General features: G+C 37.9%; 1 protein-coding gene across 2 annotated transcripts in view; it reads left to right on the top strand.

Moving 5' to 3' along the window:
* The window catches only part of brinp3a.1 (bone morphogenetic protein/retinoic acid inducible neural-specific 3a, tandem duplicate 1), a 74903-nt gene that overhangs the window by 1345 nt on the left and 53071 nt on the right, over positions 1 to 20487 (top strand). The gene's annotated exons all lie outside the window — the stretch shown is intronic.

Consider the following 20487-nt stretch of genomic DNA (forward strand, 5'->3'; position numbering starts at 1 on the left):
GTAATTTTTCTGATTCATGTGGTCTTGCTTGGAGTTTTCCCCCCTCTCCTTCTTCTTTAGAAAAGGGTATACTAAACAAGAGATTAGGGTATACTTTTCTTTAGTCTATAAAAGATGCAGATTTAGTGGGTGGTGAACTGGGGGATGATGTATTGAGAAGATTACTTTGCATACAAATAAAAGCACTGCGTGCAGTTTGCACACATGCAAGCATCTTTGAGTGCGACTGTTTGCCCTTTTTGATGGTAGCAACGACATATGGTTTGAGTATGATACAAACTCTCAAAATGCTGCATATCAGTGGGAACTCAAAGTGAAGATACTGCAGGGGGTTTGGGCAAAGCAGTGGGACATAAGAGATATCTGACTGAGCTCGCTGATGTGTGACAGGATGGATTCAAAAAGTGTGCAGTGTGAAGTGTAGTGGGTGTGTGCTTTCGAAGCAGCGGGGTATTGTTTGAAAGCTTGCTGTGATGTAATTTTTCTTTAGTTGTTTTTATTTTATTTCCTGACAGGAGTAGAAAACACTGAGAATTTCAGAGACGAAAGCTACAAATATTACTCAGCGGTCTCTTGGTTTGGATATATGGCATAAAATGGTGTACAACACCCATTGGGTTTTTTTTCTCCATTTCCACAGCTTGCGTTACAAAGGAAAGGAAGGCGATTTTGCCACTGTCACCAGAGTTAACACATTTAGCAGATTTTTTTAGTCTTTTACACAAGTGAGTGTACGAGCTGTCATATTTCCCTAAGCTTTGGTGTCCTCGGAATAGAAACGTACCTCCAGCATTCAGAGTGTGCACTGAAACCGAGACTGATGAAATTCTGTTAGGCTGTGGGTTCAGTCAGCGTGACTTAGCACAGACTGAAAGAGCAAAGTCTGGTGTATGTTTGTTTGATGGCTGTATCATCTTATGCAGTCTATAAATCACCATCCAAAGTAGACTGTGTGAGCATTCCTGTTTTGACTTCAGGGTGTGAATGTCCTCTGGAGGTTGGAATAAAAAAAATCATTGTTTTTGATCTACATAAACATAAACATTTTTTTTTTAAATCACATGCTTGACTTCACATCTTTTGTGAAAAACTGAGGTACCAACAACAATGGCTGAAGATGCTCCACAATATGTGAGAGTGCAACTAGGCGTGCTTACTTGAGTGTCTGTATTTGCGCCGGTGTGTGCCAGGTAAGTGCTTTGATAGTCATAGATGAGAGTAATGCCGGGGTGTCCTCAGCCGAGTGGCAGAGGAGCTGTTGCCAGCTGAACAGAGGTTTGACTGACACTGGCATTTAGCAGCTGACAGGGGCGACAATGCCAGGCAAAGACAGAGAATGTAGCGCTGCTGGCTCCCCAACATCCATCATTTCCTCCTTCACTGCCTCTCTGTTGGCGTCGTCTTTCCATTTCTCAGGACGTCTTCATATCTGCTTTTCTCCTTGCTTGCTCTTGTGCCCTCCTGCCCTTTCTGCACCCCACTCAAGTGCTGCAAATCTAACATTTGCATACAGCTAAAACATGCGCTCAGATTTTTGGCCACCTTCTAGACAACATTTTCTTACAGACAGTATGACTTTTTTTTGACCATCAATTGAATATCTGATAATGCAAACTCGACAGGTCTGTAACCGTCTTTTCCCCTCAGGCTACAATGGCCTTTTCAGTTTCGCTCTAGAACAGTACGATACCTAATTAGAGCAGAAATCCAATAGAAAATCAAGTGAAAAAGGTGAAATATCCCCATGTTGAATAGAGTTCCTGCATTGTCGTTTAGTTTCCTGGGCTGAAAAAGAAAAAAGCACAACTCTTTCGAAGCTTTAAATATCTTGCACTCCTGGCACTGTCATCCTTCACTGAGCAGCTGAGGATGCTGAGGAATGAAGAGATCAGAAGTGCCTTCAAACTGCAGTGGGATGTGCTGTTTGTTTGGGTTGCGTGGCTCATAAAAGACTCATGAATTTTAAATCTTTTTTATTTAAAAAAAGAAGAATCTAGGCAAAAATAATCTTTCATATTGACCGGCAACAGTGTCCTGCTCCTTGCAGACACTTTGCAGCCTATTATGGGTCAGTAAAAGTCCCTTTATTGCCTCTTGAATCACCAACACTGTGTGTCAGTCCCAAACTGAAGCTGGCCTCAATTTGGAGAGCTTTCCTTAGTGCTTGTGTGGATTCCACACCTCCTAAGTATAAAGTATATGTACAATACTGGCATGCACACCTAAAGACAGATGAGACATAGCAATATGAACTCAGTCTCAGTATTCACCGGGTATGAGGGAGGTTAAATTTAAACATTAAAATGTAAACCCCGTCTCTTCCTTTATCTCCATGTCTCTGTCAAGTTCTTTTTTTTCCCTGCCCCCTCTCCCTACCTCCCTTACTCCTTTTCTTTCTCCCTTGTCGAATGATCGCAAACCAATTGCTCTCCCTTGCTCATAAATATTCTCCAGAGCTCAGTTGGCCTTTCCCGTCAGGGGGCAGGGGAGAGGGAGTCAGGGAATGAGGGAGAGGGCTGTAGGAGATGGAGTACAAAAGGAGAGAGAGAGAGAGAAAGAGAGAGAGAAGAGAGGAAACACAGCTTTATCCCCCCCTGCCGGCGGGTCATTGCACCATAACAGCTTGTAGTCTTTTCCAATTATATTATATCCTTTTTTTTTTCTTCCAAAAATTAACAATTTAGTTGAGTATTATTCAGAGGAAAAGTTGTAAGGTTTTTCTTTTCTTCCCCCCCCCATCGCCTGCCTGGAGTGCATTAAAAAGCAGATTAAAAAGCTTAGAGATTTACAGCTTTATGTCGCAGCAGTGTAAATGTGAAACATTGTAACAAATGTGATTTTCAGACTGCAAATCCTCTGAGTGAAAGAAAGAAGTTCTCTCTTTTCAAGGTCTGATCAAATGCAATAATATAATGGATTCAGTGGATTCAAAAGCAATGAAAAACAGGCATAGAGGCACTTAACGATATTACTTGCAATGTGATTGGAGAAAAAAATACACCTGTTATGTCAGGCATAATGGGGGTTTTAAAATGCCCGTTTATTCACTCGCTCTTTCTCTTCTCCCGGCGTGCGTCGCAAATCTCGCAACAGCTTTGTGGCTTTTATTTTATTACTGATGGTAGTTGGATGATTCCAACTTCCCTTGTCCGGCTTGTACATCTTGGTTTATTTGAAAAGCAAGTGAAGCAATAAACAGCATATCTTTTCACTGCTCCTTGTTCACACTGATAGCACGAGATGAGATTTTAAGATATTTCTGTGCAGTTGCTGAATACATGTGCATCATTGCTGGAGGGGAGGCTGTAAAATTAACAAAAGTATGCTTCAGATTAATTATTGAGCAGCTCTCGGTGTTGAGAAATCATCTCTGCACATGTGAGAAGCTCTTGCGCCATGATTTCTTGAGTGCAGTCGAGCCACATCCACAGACAGTAGCATATTAGTCAAAATGTCACCTCCTCCCTTCTTCTTCTTCATGGGCCATAACTTTTATATCACGCCTCATCTCCTGTGTTTTCTCCTCTCTTTTTCTCCTGTCAGCCTAGTAGCTATTACACTGACTTCATTTGATATAAGGAGTCGTCTCTTGTAATTATGGAGTGATTAGTGTTTCAATTATATGCAGACATGTTTGTGGAGAGGATAGGCTGCCAAGGCATGATGTTCACAATACCTGTCATTTGACTTAGCCTATTGTCGTGTTTATGACTTTGCTATTGTGTTCTGAATGCTTTAGATGGGAAAGCACATTTAAAAGAGATTATGAAATGGGACGGAATAAATGGGTTTACAACTGCAATGAAAAAGCAATGAACAGAAGAGAACAAAACAGAAGAACAAAAGGAAGAAAGGGCAAAGCAATGTAATATCACAGTGCAATGCATCACAATACATAGTAAACAATGCCATAAAATACTATCAGTGCTCCTGAGAAGATTATCTAATTTAAAAAACAAACAAACAAAAAACTCTCTTAAAGCCTCTGATAAAGACTAAATTGTCAAGTTGCCTTCTTTCACTATAAAAATCTTGTTTCCGTGCAATGTGAGGGCATGTTAGATGGCAAGAATTACAATTTGATTAGTCAAATTAACAGTTTTTTATGCTTGCATTCAGTAAGTAACCAATTTAACTTTATAATAAAGATGTGGAAGAGTGTACCGTAGTAAATGCTGTGTCTCCAGTCATATACTTTGATAATTACCCTTTGTATTTTTAGTATGTAAGTGTTTTCACACTGTCAAATACAGCCGGATAAAGTCTGCTGCAAGGAACCAGATGGCAGTGAGAAAATTAAATATTAAATTCTGTACCCATCGAACCCTCAGTGGTAACCATCTTAACTCTGTAATGGAAAAGAGACCATCACAATTTTTTCTGCCAGTAGAAAAAGGATAGAAAGTGGCTTTGTAGCTAGGTATCTTGCTAACGGTCTCAGATGGTTTGGTTTTTGGGTTTTCTTTTTACCATTTCAGGCAAAATCAGACACATGCATCTGTTCTGGTGCTGTTATGTGTTTGTTTAAGTTACACTGTTAAACTTTCTAAGAGAAATGTTCACTAGACATTAAAAGTCTAGATGGTCGTGTGCAATGTTCCAAGTACATTTAAATGCAAAATAATTCAACAAGTAGTTTTAGGACTTCATCAACTCAATAAATAAACAAGACAGTTTTTCAGACACGCTGTAACATTTCTATAATAATTTATTGCAAGGTATCTGCTGTCCATTTATCAAACCGTTTTTGTTTTTTGTTTTTTTTAATTTTTGAGGGTTAGATGCCAATGCTTCAAAAAGTTAAAGCATTTTTACCCCCTCACACACACACACGACAGACTCTGGAATTCTATGAAGAAAATATAGACCAGCTGCAATATGATTTATGTTCACTGTTTCACATCAGAAACAGTGAACATGCAAATTACAACCAAAAGTGAGACAGCCAGCTCCAGAGCACCCTTTGATCAGCTGTCACCCAGGTCTTCAAACTTAAGACCTTCTCTTTTATAAAGACAAGATGTCAGATGTGACCCTGGATTCCTTTTGAAAGGTAAAAACAGATCAATTGTCAGAACAGTGACACGTGTAGTTTTAAATTGCATCACACCTTAATATAAAAGTATCAAAATGTGCATTAGGGCAACTTACATTCCACAGGTCGTATATCAGGACTAAAAATCTATGAAGAACCGGGATGCATAATGTCAGAACTGCATTTTAAGGGACTCTCCATAATGCCCACTTTAACAAAACCCATTTCTAAGCCATCATCTTGAAGAAGTTCGACCTTAAGAATTAAAAGGAAGCATAAACAATTTTCTCTTTGCTTGGAATGTAGGTGCTTATTGGGGACATCTCCAAAAAGACTGGAGGAAATAAAAAAGCTCTTACAGAGGACAAAAGGACTGTTATGAATCTATTACTGCTTTCCTGGGCTCATCTTCTCTGTTACTGATTCATACGGCAGTCTGTATCCAAGCACTTTGTCTTTTAATCATATTTGCTCTTTTGATTGATCTATCAGTCTGTATGTTCTGCAATCAGTTACAAATCTTAATAATGTTTAATGACTCATCCATAGAACCAAATATCCTATAATCATAGAAAGCGCAATAACTTTTCCAGAAACTAATATCTCTATGCACACCCATTCCAGTTTTGCAGTAGAAATTGAGATTCTTCAGACCAAACAACGTCTTTTCATTCTGCTGTTGTCCAGTTTTGGTGAGCCTGTGTGAACTGTAGCCTCAGTTTCTTGTTCTTAGCTGACAAGGGTGGCACCCAGAGTCGTCTGCTGCTGTTATCCTTTTTAAAGGTTAGGTGTGTTGTATGTTCATTGAGTTGTATTGAGTGGTTATTTGAGTCTGGTCATTTTCCCCTGATCAGTGATAAGGCATTAAAATGCATCCCCTTTTGTGGGCTTCATACTCTGCATGGTGGAATCTGCCATGAAACGAAACGGCATCAAGATTTAAAATCTGCCAGAGTCGTGATTTTCTCTCATTTATTACAAACAGATTATGTGTAATTGCTAACTTGACCCAAACCCATAGTAGACTAAGCCACTGACTCCATGCTGTTGATTGATGAACCAAAGTTGCTTTAAATATGCCGAGTGACTGTAATGGTTGCAGACCTGACCCCCATTTCAAAGGCAATGAGATTGCAAGTTCATTGCACTGTCACATTAACTTTGGTCACACTACGCTCTCCAAGCATTGTGTTCTCTAGAATCATGATTGCAGCAAATGCATTGCTCTACACCTATTATTCCAACCTGCCACAAAACACCGAGTAGACTTCCTGTTAACCAACTGTTAACCAACAGAGGTGTCATTATGGCATTTCTGCCTCTTCATACAGTTCCAAAAAACTGATAACCTGATTTAGGTCTACTAGGGTGAGACATTTCTCATTTGTTTTGCCTCAACAAATATTATGCTGTAATAAATAATTTCTGTTTTGCCTTTTACTGGTATTTGTTGTTTTTTTTTGTTTGTTTGGTTTTTTTTTTGTTTCTTTAGTAGTCAATAGTTAATAGCACTTTATATCTGCTTCAGCTATTTTAAACTGGTACGGTCGTCTTATTGTTAGTGTGTAATTAACACTGGCCGAGCAGTTCATGTTTTTCGTGGCATTTGTATGCGCATAAAGAGGCTGAAGCTCCAGCAATACTCAAAGTATAAATAACAGCTTTACTTGACCAAGTTGTTTCAGCCTTTGGCCTCCACCGGGTTTGTTAAAACTTTAAAAGGGTGTAGAGTGGAGTCATTGTAACACTGCAGTAACGTTTGCCTTACATGCCCCCAAAGTCTTCAAGAACAACTTCATGATTTATAATACTTGGATACTTAGATTTTTACAACTGTTGTGTGTATTGCCAACATTGGGAAAGTATCATCTAAAAATTTAAAATATCAGGTCACATTTGACTTCTGACCTCTCCTTCAAGATCAATAGATAATAATACAAATAATGCTATAAAAACAAGAATTTTAATTTCTTTTCTATTATAAGCATACAGGGAGTAATATATGGGGATTCTAAATATCATGTTTCTTTGGACGTTATTTATTTAAGCTCAAAAAAGTCCGATTTTTATAAAATGTCTTTAAACCTATGCTTTAAACTCTGCTGCCTACAAACACTACAAACAAATGTAGTGGCAAATGCTCAAGTGTGACATTATAGTTTGCATCCAAATATCACGTCAAATTTGAGCTTTGTACTCAATTTTACATTTCACCTCTGCTGGTTATGTCAGGTATATTAAAATTGTTTCAACACAGCAAAACACAAAAGCCCATATTTTGCACCAGAAACTTCTTAAAGTATATTTAAAAAGAACAAAGTAAATACATAGAAAATACAATACCACTCCCTTAAAAGTAAATACTGCCCAGAGAGTGAGCTGCCTTGGTGGAAGTTTGCACTCTTGGATCAGTTGTGTCAGCTTGTCAGCCATCAGAAGTAGCTTCAAAACACTTCATTTCAATAACCATATAAAACCCATCGTCTGTGGAAATCAGCTTGTTTACTGATGCTGTTTATTCATTTCTACATTTAAGCATGTTTACTCGCTTTTACATTTCATAGAATATGAAAATGAATTAACCTGCTTTAAACTATGTTTTCAATTTTGATGATTATGGATCTTTTTATTCAGTTTTTCAGTTAGATGTACAAATTTAAAACTTATTGTTTGCAAATTGGAATTGAACGTTACTGTGTAAAAAAAATAAATGTCAAAAGTTGAACTTGATGCTTTGACAGGTATAAAATAATGTGCTGTACTTAGTTACTGATGCTTGGGGCAATATAACCACTGTCTTTGTTTACAGATTGGAGGACATTGAGTAAGTTTATGTGGCTATATATTTTTTTCTCCCCAACAAAAGAGTGGACTGTTAAATATTATTCTAAACAGAAAAAGTGTATTTTCAAAGACAACACTTATTTCCACGTATCCCTATTAGCCATGCAAAATGATAACCCTGATGTATAGGTCAAAGGTGGGAGTTCAGCTTTGGTTTCTTTACACCATGAGCCCAGTTCCCTTTTTAGGGGATCAGGGCCATCGTGCAGATCAGAAAGAAACGATTAGTAGTTGCAGTTCATGTTAAAAACTGGTGCGAAGTGAGAAAGTGCTCAAATGCGTCATTTTTCTATAACCTATTTTTGTCCTTTAGGATTGCAGGACCGACCAAAATTAGAATCACTCAGGTTTGATGTAATGTGTTTCATACACCCAAACCAATACTCTATCATTGCATTTTGCTAACAAAGACATTCGATGTCATGAAATCACAGCGACAGTTAATTTCGAGCAATTTCAGGAAATTAAAAAATCCAAGCTTTTGCCTGTTATGTCTTCTAGATATAAAAAACCAAAAACTGAATGAATACAGTTGGTTCATTTCATGCTTCATTTATGTTGCCATTTCTTTAAATTCAGAACACATTCCTGTGCTTCTCTTCTGCCTCTCCGCTTGCCTGACATACACAGTCTAATCAAATCTGACCTTGTGCTGGTGAGCGCAGAATGCGCGCAGAGGCTCCTAACTGCAAGGGTCTTGTTTGTTTATAATCATTATTTTATTGTATGGAGTAGTTTCTTTTTTGTATATTTTATTTGACTTCATTTGCATTTTTCTTTCTTTATTTTAAAACCATTACAGGACATATCCAGGGAGATCACGGGTGTTCATGTTCTTCAAATTTCCTTCCATTTTTCCTCTATTCAATCCGGTGAATTGAAGTATGTTCATTATCCTTCAGTTTCGAATACATCCTCAGGAAAGAGGTAGAGCAGCCCCTTCTTAATCACCAGCAGCAATGATAGTGACAAGTACTTCCTTCAACTAGAGCTTATGGCTTCTGACAAGTGTGGGATTGGGGAGTTATAAAGGACAGAACAGAGATTTATTGGTTAGAAGTCTATGGAAACAGGTTTTATGAAAATGTCTCTGTATTTGAGGCCAAAACTGATATTCATGTATATCAGCTGACCAGTGTAGAAGAAAACAGTTACTGAAGTTGCTGTCAGCATGCACACATCATCCTTATTTACATGTCTGAATGCCATGCTAAGTTGTACAGATAACTCAATAGATAGAATTGTAATTTTGGCAATAGTAAACGTGTTATATGGCCGTGAAGGCAGCAAAATTTCATATACAGTGGTCCCTCGTTTATCGCGGGAGCTACATTCTAAAAATAACCCAGAGTAGGTGAAATCCGTAAAGTAGCCAATGTTATTTTTTACAATTATTATAGATGTTTTAAGGCTGTAAAACCCCTCAAACACACTTTATCCACTTTTCTCAGACAGACATGAACATTTTCACACTTTTCTCTCTTGTTTAAGCACTCTCAAAGTTCAAACCTGTGTAGAAAAATAAGTCCAGTATTACAGAATGAAACCAAAGGGACCCGCAGATGCCTTTGAAAGCACAAAACGTTTTGTTGACGTTGTTGTGTTTGTTGGGGAGAAAACTTACAAACACACAGTACAGCACTTCAGTGCTAGCGGTCCAAGATTTATGTAAATCTGACAAGCTGAACGCATTCTGTACTGTACAGGTGACAGTGCACGAGATTGATTGACAATGGTCTACAGCCAATCAGGATGCAGAACACACACACAAAAAAAGCATGCAAAATTGCACAAAAAAAATCCGCGAAACAGCGAGGCAGCTGTGGTGAACCGTGTTATTGCGAGGGACCACTGTACTACACAGATAAGATAGAACAATGCATAAATAATAAATTAATTAATCAAAAAATGTGAAGAAAAATAAAGTTCTAATCTTCTTCTGACAGGTTTGTTCACCCGCCATAAAAAAGGAGACCTGTTGTACAGTTTCATAGAGAATTGTAGGTATGATTTCCTGAACCATTCTTTATGACAATTGATTAATTTGGTTTAAGACTAAGGGAGAATGATCCCTGCTGGCCCTGTAGTGTGGAATGAAGGACGTGTGATGGACTGTCCGTGATGGAGAGCAGTTTTGTTAAGTGACCTCATGTCCCTCACTGACTTGCGTGCCTCCAGATTTTGGCCCAGAATGGTTCCAGTTAGTTTGCTGATCCTGCTGACATATCTGGCATTGCTGCTGCCACTCATTAACACTGTTTTGTCGAAGATTTCTAAGATCTTACTTTACACAGTATCTGAGCTTCACAAACACTCCTCATCTCCTTCTCCTACACAGCATCAATGTCAGTCCTCCAGTCCTTTCTGTCATTCAGGTGAATACACAAGTATCTGTAGCTATTTACTGTTTTCAGTCTCCTCAGCCATCTTGGATATTTTTTAAATTAGAAAAAATGGAATCTGACAGACAGTCATCATGGCAAATTACCCAAGGGTCACCTGGGTGACGTACAGTGGTGTGAAAAAGTATTTTCCCCTTCGTGATTTGTCAATTTGTTAGCATATTTGTCACACTTAGGTTTCAAATCGTCACACAAATTTTAGTCATAAATGACCCAAGTAAGAACCAAACTCACACTGCAGTTTGAAAAGACAATTTTTTTTTAAGTTATAAGAGCTTTCCAAATACTGCCAGACACCTTGAATGAAGAAATCACTTAGTTTGAATCTGTGTGACAAAGTGAAAAAGATTAAAAGATTTTAAAAAAGCAAGACATTATGGTTGGGTAAGGTCAGCGTTCATGATTTAGAAAGAGAGTTGGCATATATGGGGAGCTCGAAGGCGAAAACCACTGCTGATAAAAAAAAAACAAAGGCTTGTCTCACATTTGATGAATTTTGGGAAAATATTCTGTGGACTGACATGATACAATTGACAAGTTTTTTGGAAGGTTTAAGGCCCATTATATCTGGCTTAAAACTAATATGGTGTTACATAAAAAAGGCATCATAGCAACAGTCAAAAATGGTGGCAGTATTGTAATAGATTAATTAATTCTGCTCCCTACAAAAAAAAAAGAGAATTTTTGGTCATCGGTTTGTGTCAGTATGTCAGGGTTATGCAGCAGGACAATGACTTAGACAAAGACTTATCAGATTCAGATTATTTTGCATGACCTTTAACTGGCCATTCATGGTCAAAACCCCTCCAATATGACTGTATATGACTCTGCAAAGCAGTGGGCCAAAATTCCTCCACACTGATGTGAAAGGCTCATTCTCAGGTCTCAAAAACGCTTGATTGCACTTCTTGCTACCAAGGGTGCCATAACCAGTTATTAGGTTTGGGGGGCAGTTACTTTTTTGGATTGGATAGCTTTTTTCCCCCTTAATAAATTATTGCATTTTGTATTTATTCAGTTGTCTTTGCGGTTTTTTTTTTTTTGTTTGTTTTTTTGATGATGTGAAACATGTAAATGTAATAAATACGCCAAAAATCAAACTTTTTCAGGGCACTGTATTGTAAGATTCAGATGTAATGATTGCAGTCAGTGACATTAAAACTGTATTTTGATAGAAATTTGAAGCTCACAAAATCAATCGGATGCTATTTAGAATAAAAAATGACATTTAATTTGTGATTTTGCAGAATTTTATGTGTCCTCTCTTAAGTTCTAAATATGGACCTGTCAGTGTAAGAATGTGACTAATAAACCTTTAAAACTGTAAGAAAATTATGGTTATGAGCAGTTACAAGAAGGGAAAAAATGTCTTTGCTGCCTGTTATAAATACTGACTTTGATGGCTTGACTGGCTTTGAATCTCGTCTCGCTCTGTTGCAGACTGATCTACACGATTGTCATGGAAACCCAGAAATAACTGTTGGGTTGACAGTGCCACATGGAAAGACTTTGATAATATATTTAAAATTGATGATGTTTTTAATCAGGCTGTTACTGTTAATTGTTTGTAGTCCCCAAGCTTCGATTGCTTCCAGCTTGCCTGTCAAGCGGGCTGATGTTCGTGCTGTAACAGAATTAGCTGTTAAAAAAGTGTTTTACTCACACAGTAAAGAAAGGACCAGAAAACAGAATGTGCAACTTGTTTTGGGTTTGAATCTTGTGTTCTGAAGATGTATTGTGCAGAGCTACAGTATGTCATACTTTGTAAAAGCTGCTGCGTGCATGCTGTGGACAAAACTGTCACAAAGAGCAGGATTTACTGTAGCAGGTCGCTCTTCAACGAGCTCTTTGATTTATTTGTGTATCAATTTGTGAGGTTAAGTGTGTATGCACAGTGTATTGGCCTATTAACAGTATGTGCATACCTCATTATGTAGACAGTGTGAGTCCAGACATTCCTGTGTGAGTCCGCATTTTGTGTGTGTGCATCTTTGTGTGTGAGAGAGAGTGCGAGAGGGGGAGAGAGTGAGAGAGATATGTAGTCCCTTGTCAACAATGTTATGACAAACTGCAGCACAAAAGGGATAAGCAGCTTCCATATCAGCAAACCCTGCTGCCAGTCATGATCTTGCTCTCTCGAGCTGCCCTTGCTTTCTATTATCAGAGGTGTAGTTGTATTCATGGAAGCCACAAATCATTAATGGCAGCTGCCTATTTGGGAAAGCTTTCGCTTCTTACAATATGCAGTATTTCACAGTTTCTCAAAACTGGTCTTTAAAAAATTTAAAGTTAAAATGAATGCTTCCTCTTTCTTCCAAGAAAACTTTAAGTGTTAAAGCTTTGCTAAAAAGGGAACATGAAAAATGAAACTGACAGTGCCTATTTTATCCAAATTGTTCATTTACAATTGTGTAGAGCTGTAAAAATGGTTTTTCTTTGGTAATAAAAGCAAGTAATAAGTTTAGTCAGATACATTTACGTCAAGGACGTGACCAGTTTTTCAAATATTGTTCTCTGGTTCTTTTAGGGACTTGTCAAGGAATCAGAGCAGCAAGAACACACAGACACACCTTCACACGCATGCATGCACACATATACACATTTGTGGACTGTAAATGCAAACTGACATCAATGTATTAGTGACTCCAGAAGTACACAAGGTGCACATTTGCGTTACTGTGTCTCTTCTGTCCTACGTGGCTTCAAATCAAACTAACAGCTTTTAAGAAGTGGAGCTTTTTCTCTGCTCAGCATCTGCTATTTTAGAATTTGATCGGATGCTTTATGCCATTCCTGTGCTTGACTTCCTGACCTCCTCACAAGCTCCGTGCAGCTTCACATGACTTCCTACAAAAATAGACTCAGTGCAAAATTTTGAGCATCTTATGGGATTCTTCTGAAACGTGCTGTGGAGGAACGATAAGCAATTGCTTGAGTGGGTGCAATCAATTACGATGCAGCCGCCCTGAGTGGGATTCACTGTTAGTTATTACTATTCAGCTGTTTGCTGTGAAACTTTAAAATGAGCTGAAGATAATGCCATTTTTTTTCATGCTCTGCCCAAACTGTTCTAACACAATGTTTTATTACTGCCGTTAATAAACGCTTTGATTTTTAAACAAAAAGGTAGGCTGCTGTTTTAAAGCTATATACAAATATTTTTTTTCATTCTGCTGTCAGGTTTTCTGATAAATTTTAAAAGTTTTCTGGGTAGAAATAATCAGGGCAGTTGAAACGTGAGTGATGAAATTAACCATTCGGGATAAAAGCTGAACAAAAAAGTAAGCTAAAGACTCCTAAGGTGTAAGCGCAACACGATTCCACAGCCCCTTTTCTCCCAGCCTTTGTACTCTGTCCCCGACGGCCGAAGGGAGACAGCCGTGCGCAATTACCTGCTCCACGGGGGAAAGGCGGTACCTGAGACACAGGAGACAGAAAGAGCGAAACAAAGCACAACATGCGGCACTAAGGCCATAACACATTCTTTTAGAAGAAAACTGAGAAAAAAAAAAGACAGCAATTGGTTGTTTTCTGATGAAGGCAGTGAAAATGAGGATTGCCAGTATGGGTTACAGCTCTGCTTTTAGGCTTGTTTGTGTGCTAGAAGTGACAGCTGTCTCTGAGAAGCCACGAAACAAAAGTACAGACAAGCGTCAAATTAAAGGAAATAACACCAGAAAGTGTCTTGGTAATGAGCTGAGATGCCATATGCACAGCTTTGCATGGATTCTGCAAGTTTTTTTTTTGGAAAACTATTGTAGAAATTGTCTAAAATCAGAAAAAAATGTCAACTCATCGCAGTCGACTTACATGATTTTTGTGAGGGATTTATTTTCTCCTTCTGCTCTTTCCTCTGGTGAATCATTTGTCCTCCTCATTAGAAAGTTGGCGGGGTTTTTTTTGGTATAACCAAGAGAATGTTTTCATGTCACGCCACATCATTAGTTAACTCAGTGGAATGATAGGATTTTTAAAGCCTAATCGATGGAGGGAAAGATGTACCCTCACTTGGTCCTTTGTTGATGGTCCTGGAAAAAAAAGAAAAGAAAGAAAAGAGTAAAACTGGTGCAAGAATCTGAACTTACTTTGGTTAACATTATATTTAAAGCCATGTTTTGACTAAAGGGTATCCAACTTGAACAAGTCTACCTAACTAAATACATTATACAGCTAAATGCCTTTAAAAGTATGTAATGATAACTCTTGATTTCAAGGGTGCACAATATTGGAAAATATCCCTACTAGTGTCCAGCAGCTGCTGCAGTGTCACTAGCAATAATTTTAATAACACAGTAATGATACACATCAGCACGACAGCTCGTTTCTTTTATTACAGCCTGGGTATTTTGTCTTTTTTAGACAATGAGAACTGAGAGAGGTGGGAAGAAAAACAACAGGGAAATAATTTCCTTGTTTTTTTAATGTCATTAATCTTTTTAAGTTTGTCATAATTTTATTCTAATTGTTTTTAGAATTTAGTGTTTGTGTATAAAATGTTTCATCATTATTCCATAATTAGACAAAATAGTATTAAAGTATTATACATGCAGTATTATTATAGCTTACACTGCATAATTTTGCATTCACAATTCTTATATTTGCTCTACAGGAGTTTTCGATTCCCACCGACACAGGTCACACTCTTAGGTGGTAGTCGAGTGTTGGAAACGTGTACTCGAGTATCACTTAGTTATATCAAAGGCATGAAAAGTCCAAATGAACAGGAAGCAGTATGTTGCCTTGTTTATAGGACCTCTCAGTGGGTTTAATAGGTTTCTTACGAATTAATGGTCTAATGTTTGTTTGATGTTGTTGGACAAACTGTTGGTGGCAATTCTGCAAAGCCTTCACAACCAGCAGCTATTAACTACATCATTACACTCACTTTCCCCATCTTGATCTTCCTTTCTTCCCTAGTTTGTTTATCTGGTGCGTCAATGACGAAAAGAAACGGGGAGGGTGAGAGTCTGTTTTCTCCTCTCCCATCCCACTCCCACTCTCATTTCACTCTTCAACTCATTTTTTAAAGACGGCATCATAAGTAGCTCAATTAACAAAGTTGATGGGAGCCGCTATGAAGGTGTCTTTCTGGGATATGCTCATTACGCAACTGGCACGAGTAGAATTTCTTTTGATGTCACTCAAAAGAAAAGCCTCTTTGTTTGTAATTCTTAATTTCTAAAAACCATTTCCCTGTTGCTAATGATGCATGCATATTGAGAAGGATCAACGTCACATCAGATTAAATGAGGAGGGAGAAGCAAACCGCAGTAAAGGAAAAGAAAATGTGACATCGAAAGCGGCGGAGTGTCCGCGGTTTGCACGCAAGGTTTTCTAAATGCATGTACATTTGGTTTATCTTACTGAACGGAGCATGAAGGACATTTCTCTCATTTTGCTCTATTCTCTTTAGGGAGGTCCTTGAAATAACTTTGAGTCTACATCAAGCAACTGTTTTGCACAGTGGGTTATTTTGGTATCTGGGGTAACCCAGCTACAAAACACAACAATATGTTCTTACTTAGCCTTTATTGATGAGATGCATGTGTTTGTAAATCATGATAAAATAATAATGATGAAGTGCTGCTAGCAAGTTTTTACTTCTTCTTTAAGTAATGTTTTAAATAGTGAAATGAAAATGTGTTTTCAATTTACTATTCATCAAAATTTATTAGCAGTACTATTTGTGTCTTGCCCTGTTTTCTTTTAATTTAATACATTTCTGTAGTGGCTTTAATCACTATGAATTAAAGGTCCTTTTATGTCTTTTTTAAAAGAAATTACAGATTAATGTTGCCATGGCTATGTGCCAGGTCACAAATACAGAACTGTGCAAAAGTCTTGAGCCTCTCCTTATTTATTTGTGGTTTTGCTGGGATTCATTGCAGCCATTTATTGAAAGCAGCAAAGATCCTGGACATAGAAATACAGCACATAAGGTAAAAACAGAGTTTGCACATTTCTAATGAGCTCGAAAGTCAATATTTAGTATGACCCCCTTTATTCTTCAACATATCCTGAACGCTGTTAGGCAGGCTTTCTTTAATTTCTTTAAGTAACCTTCAGGAGTAGTTCTCCAGGCAGTCGTCGTGGAGGAGTATGGGAAGGAACACAGGAACAGCCACTCTCCCACTGAGACCATTTGGGATATGGGTACAATTTCTGAACAGTGAACAATAGATGAACCGCGATGCATCTATCATGTCCTGTGTGAGGTCTTTACTGGATTTTTTTATGTTTCATAAGGCCCTGACTCTCAAATATAGTTCATCTGCGGTAGATAGTTTTTAGACCAGTCACTTCTTGTTTTGTCCTCCACTCGTGTAGTTTCCTCTGATATTTTAAGGACACCCTATGCCCCATGCTGAGATATGCCGCGTTTTCGTCTAATAGCTCTTTTGGAATCACTTTTGGTGCAAATATAAATATATTTATGGCTGTCATACTATATTATTTTTGGAATTTTGTAGATTCAACTAAAGAAATGGGCACAAATTATGTGTTTTTGCCACTGGCTGCCGGTAATAAAGCTCTCAAGGATAGTAATTTAAAACTGGTTCTTTCCTAAGTTCTGTATTAAACACACCTCTTAATTTAGGTGTGTTATTCATGTTTGATTCATTCGTAGGTCAATACTGTTGCACAAGAATACTTTTAAAACAATACAAATCTGGTTCTTTGGAAGCAAAATATCAAGAAATGAGGTGTGGCTCAAGACTTTTGCACAGAGCATTACCTTATTAATGGAATGTACTGCTGCACAGATATAACAAATAAACTGAAGATATCTATGAAATTTTCATGTTCATCCATAAAATGCCAATAGTGAACACAGGCTCTACATAATGAATCAGTTATTGCTTCCTCTTGCAACACACCTGCCATGTGAGGGTCATTTGCTCAAGCTCAGTCAAGAATTTCAATTTCACTTCTTGCAGCAATTTGATTATTTTAGCAAGAGTGAAAAAAGTAACAAACTTCACCAATGACAAAATTGTGCAAGAGAGGCTCTCATTTACCAGTGTGAACAGGATCTAATTGGCATTTGGAATACACCATCATATAAACGGTAAACATAAGCTGTGTGAGAGGAAAATCATATGTGAACGGAAAGACAAGTATATCATTAAAGAAAGGTACAGTACTGCCTGATGTCAAAGGTGAAATTAGACTTTTCTGAAGCAATCGGGAAAGAAAAGTATTTAATTAATGTCATCCCCTTTATTCCACTGGCAAATGTGCACTAATTATCATGTAGGTCGAAGTTTTCTCCAGTGTTTAAATATTGGAATTTTTTTTCTTATTTTTTTCTTCATGAATCACCGTTTGAATCCAGAGTTTTGCAGCGCAATGATGTGGACCTAACTGCTGTAAAGTCATTACAGAGTATCTGAGTAAAACAGCGAATAAATGAGAGATGGAAGAAAACTGTCTTTAACGGTAATTGCCTCGCTGCCGGAAAGAGTGTACGAATACAAGCAGAACACCTGCAAAGACAAGTCAAGCTTATTTTTCTTTCTTTGTGACATTTAATTGTTCTTCTGGTGGGTGGAAATGAAAATGCACTATAGCTCGCTAGAATTAACTTGAAAGAGACACCAAAAGAGCTGTAGACCCGTAGAAGCTGCGAGGATTATTCATGCCAACCTAACTTACAGACACAGAATAATTTTAAATAAATTATATTATAAAAACAAACAGCCAAAGGAGAAAAAAAAACCCTGTATAATAAATCTGTTTTTGCAAAATGTGCACATGTGCGTAAATGGCAGTGGTTCAGATTCAAGTGTCATTAGTCTCAGTACTGTATACAGATCAAGGGCAGAGGTTTGTGTTATTAATCAATTACATGATGCATTCACACAATGTTGATCAAGTGTGACTGTGTTGCAGTTTGTAAATGAGCCAAAGACACGTTCAGCCTAATTGATCAACATCAGCTGATGTGCAGGTCCATTTGAAATTATTCCAATTACTGATGTATCATCGCCATGATATATTTCTTATGCATTTTTTTTAAATAAAATGTGTATGAGGATTTTGACTCAAGGTCTGAATCCTTAACGTAATAAATTTTTAAATGATATACTCTTTTCTACCTGTCTTTAGGGACGTGCCTTTTACTACAGTTTTATTCTAAACAGGCTGTACTGGTTTTTACAAAGACCGGAATCTCTGGGAACAAATATGTACCTTAATATAAAAATAAAAACTTGTGTGTATGTTGTTGAAGAAGAAGATGTAGAAACAACAACATACACATACGTTTTTAGAACCATATTACTGCCGGGCCATTTCTAAGTGTATGGTTCTTCTCTCATCTACTACTCTACTACTGGCTACTTAGAGCTTTGCTTATCTCACATCTGCACCTAGGCACAAGCAGAACATCAGCAGGTTTAAACCCAGAACTTTCTTGTTGTGAGGTGATTGTGCTAACATTGCACCACCTTGCTTGAGATTTACACGACAAATACAGAATGAAACCTGAAGCCAAAAATGACTTAAATGCATTTTAATTCACTTAAAAGCATCAGTAAAACCTTAAAAATCTAAGAATAAAATTAACATTTTACTATTTTTAAAAAACATTTCTAAACATAGACTGTCTCCTGATACTGCAGCTTAAAATCTGAAGCAGATGGTGTGATTATATATACATATACATTTCATATATAGCTGTAGCATTTTTGGCACCTGAAAAGGACAGATAGATATCTTGAGGGCCACTAATTTTGAGATTGAATAAAAACAACAAAGAGATTGGAAAAAGGAAAATCCTCCAATCCTACTGCTGCTTTAAACTGATTCACAACAAAGTACACTTTCATGTTTTTAAACTGCATATTTTTTTAATGAATATTTTAAAATATTTAATTTCCTTGCAGTAATTCCCACATCAACATACCTTGGGGGAAGATCAGAAGAAGCAGACACTCCCTCGGTGTGCTCAGTGACATAGTGAACCGACTGAAGTGTGCACTGCTTTGCTTGTTGCCATATTACTGTTTTAGCACGCTATTCACTCGCTTCATTCTGTGGTTTGTTATATTGGACACTAACACGCCCTCAGGCAGTCCATACTGAGTGATGTATCTAAGACATCTGGTGATGGCTCTAATCATGACCTGTGTCGCTCTCCACCTATTGGTTCACACAGCACTCCAGCTTGCTCAGATGGGGGTGTGACAGGTAGAAGCGCAGGAAGCCCCTGCTGCACAGAGCTGTGGGTAAAATAAGCCTGCCTATTATGTGTGTGTGTGTGTTTGTGTGTGTGTGATAGGGTATTCCAGTTACTCGAAGAGTAAGGGGTGAAATAAACTTGCACTCTTCCATGAAATGCAAGATCTCTTTGTGCGTCTACGTGCAAAACGTTGAGACTGAATCACAGTCTTCGTCAACAAAAGTGTGCATGTGTGTGCAGACACTGTTATTCTGCAGCTTAGCTGTGACACCGTTCGAAAATGTCCATCAGCGAGCAGGATAGCGAGGCAGTGTGCCGATCACGGCACCGCTCTCCTTCTTTCTCTCTCCATTGCTCCCTCCTTCAGATGGCCCCAGCGGATGGAAAGAAACACTAATGGCCGCTCGTTATAGAGAAACACCGACATGAAACAGGACTTAATGAGCTGTTTTCTGTTTTGTATTTTTCTCAGGGGGTCATTGTTATTGGTGGAAAATTGATTGGCAGCAGGCCTGCACCCATGGGGACTATGCGATGTTCTGGGCGATAGCAAAGTTGTTGCAGCAAGGGCAGCTTTGTTCAGATGTTTAAAGCTGCAGGGTGTGTGAATGCACGTGCATTTATCTTTGCATTTTGAAGCTGGCGTGTGTCTGTGGAATGTAGGGAGTATGTACTCGAGTACTCGAGAGGGAGGTGATAAATCCCAGTTTTCACTGGGTTCTTTGTAAGGACATTTCAAGATGTCAAGAAATCTACAGCAAAAATAGTTTTTTGAATGGTTGATAGATTACTTCTTATATATATCACATAAGCTGGTAGCTCAGGCATGAGGAAGTTGTCAGTATTATCCTGTTATCCTTTATCTCTTGTGAAATCCTCTGAAAGATACTAAAGCTTCAGTTACAACACAGATTACATCTTCCTGAAAGAAATACCTAGCAAAGCAGTGTATAACAACAGAACGCTATTTAACCTTCAACCAAGACCTACAAAGAATCAACACTAGAGCCAGACAGATTTAT

The sequence above is a fragment of the Neolamprologus multifasciatus genome, chromosome 17 (assembly GCF_963576455.1).
Source record: "Neolamprologus multifasciatus chromosome 17, fNeoMul1.2, whole genome shotgun sequence".
NCBI classification, from domain to species: Eukaryota; Metazoa; Chordata; class Actinopteri; order Cichliformes; family Cichlidae; genus Neolamprologus; species Neolamprologus multifasciatus.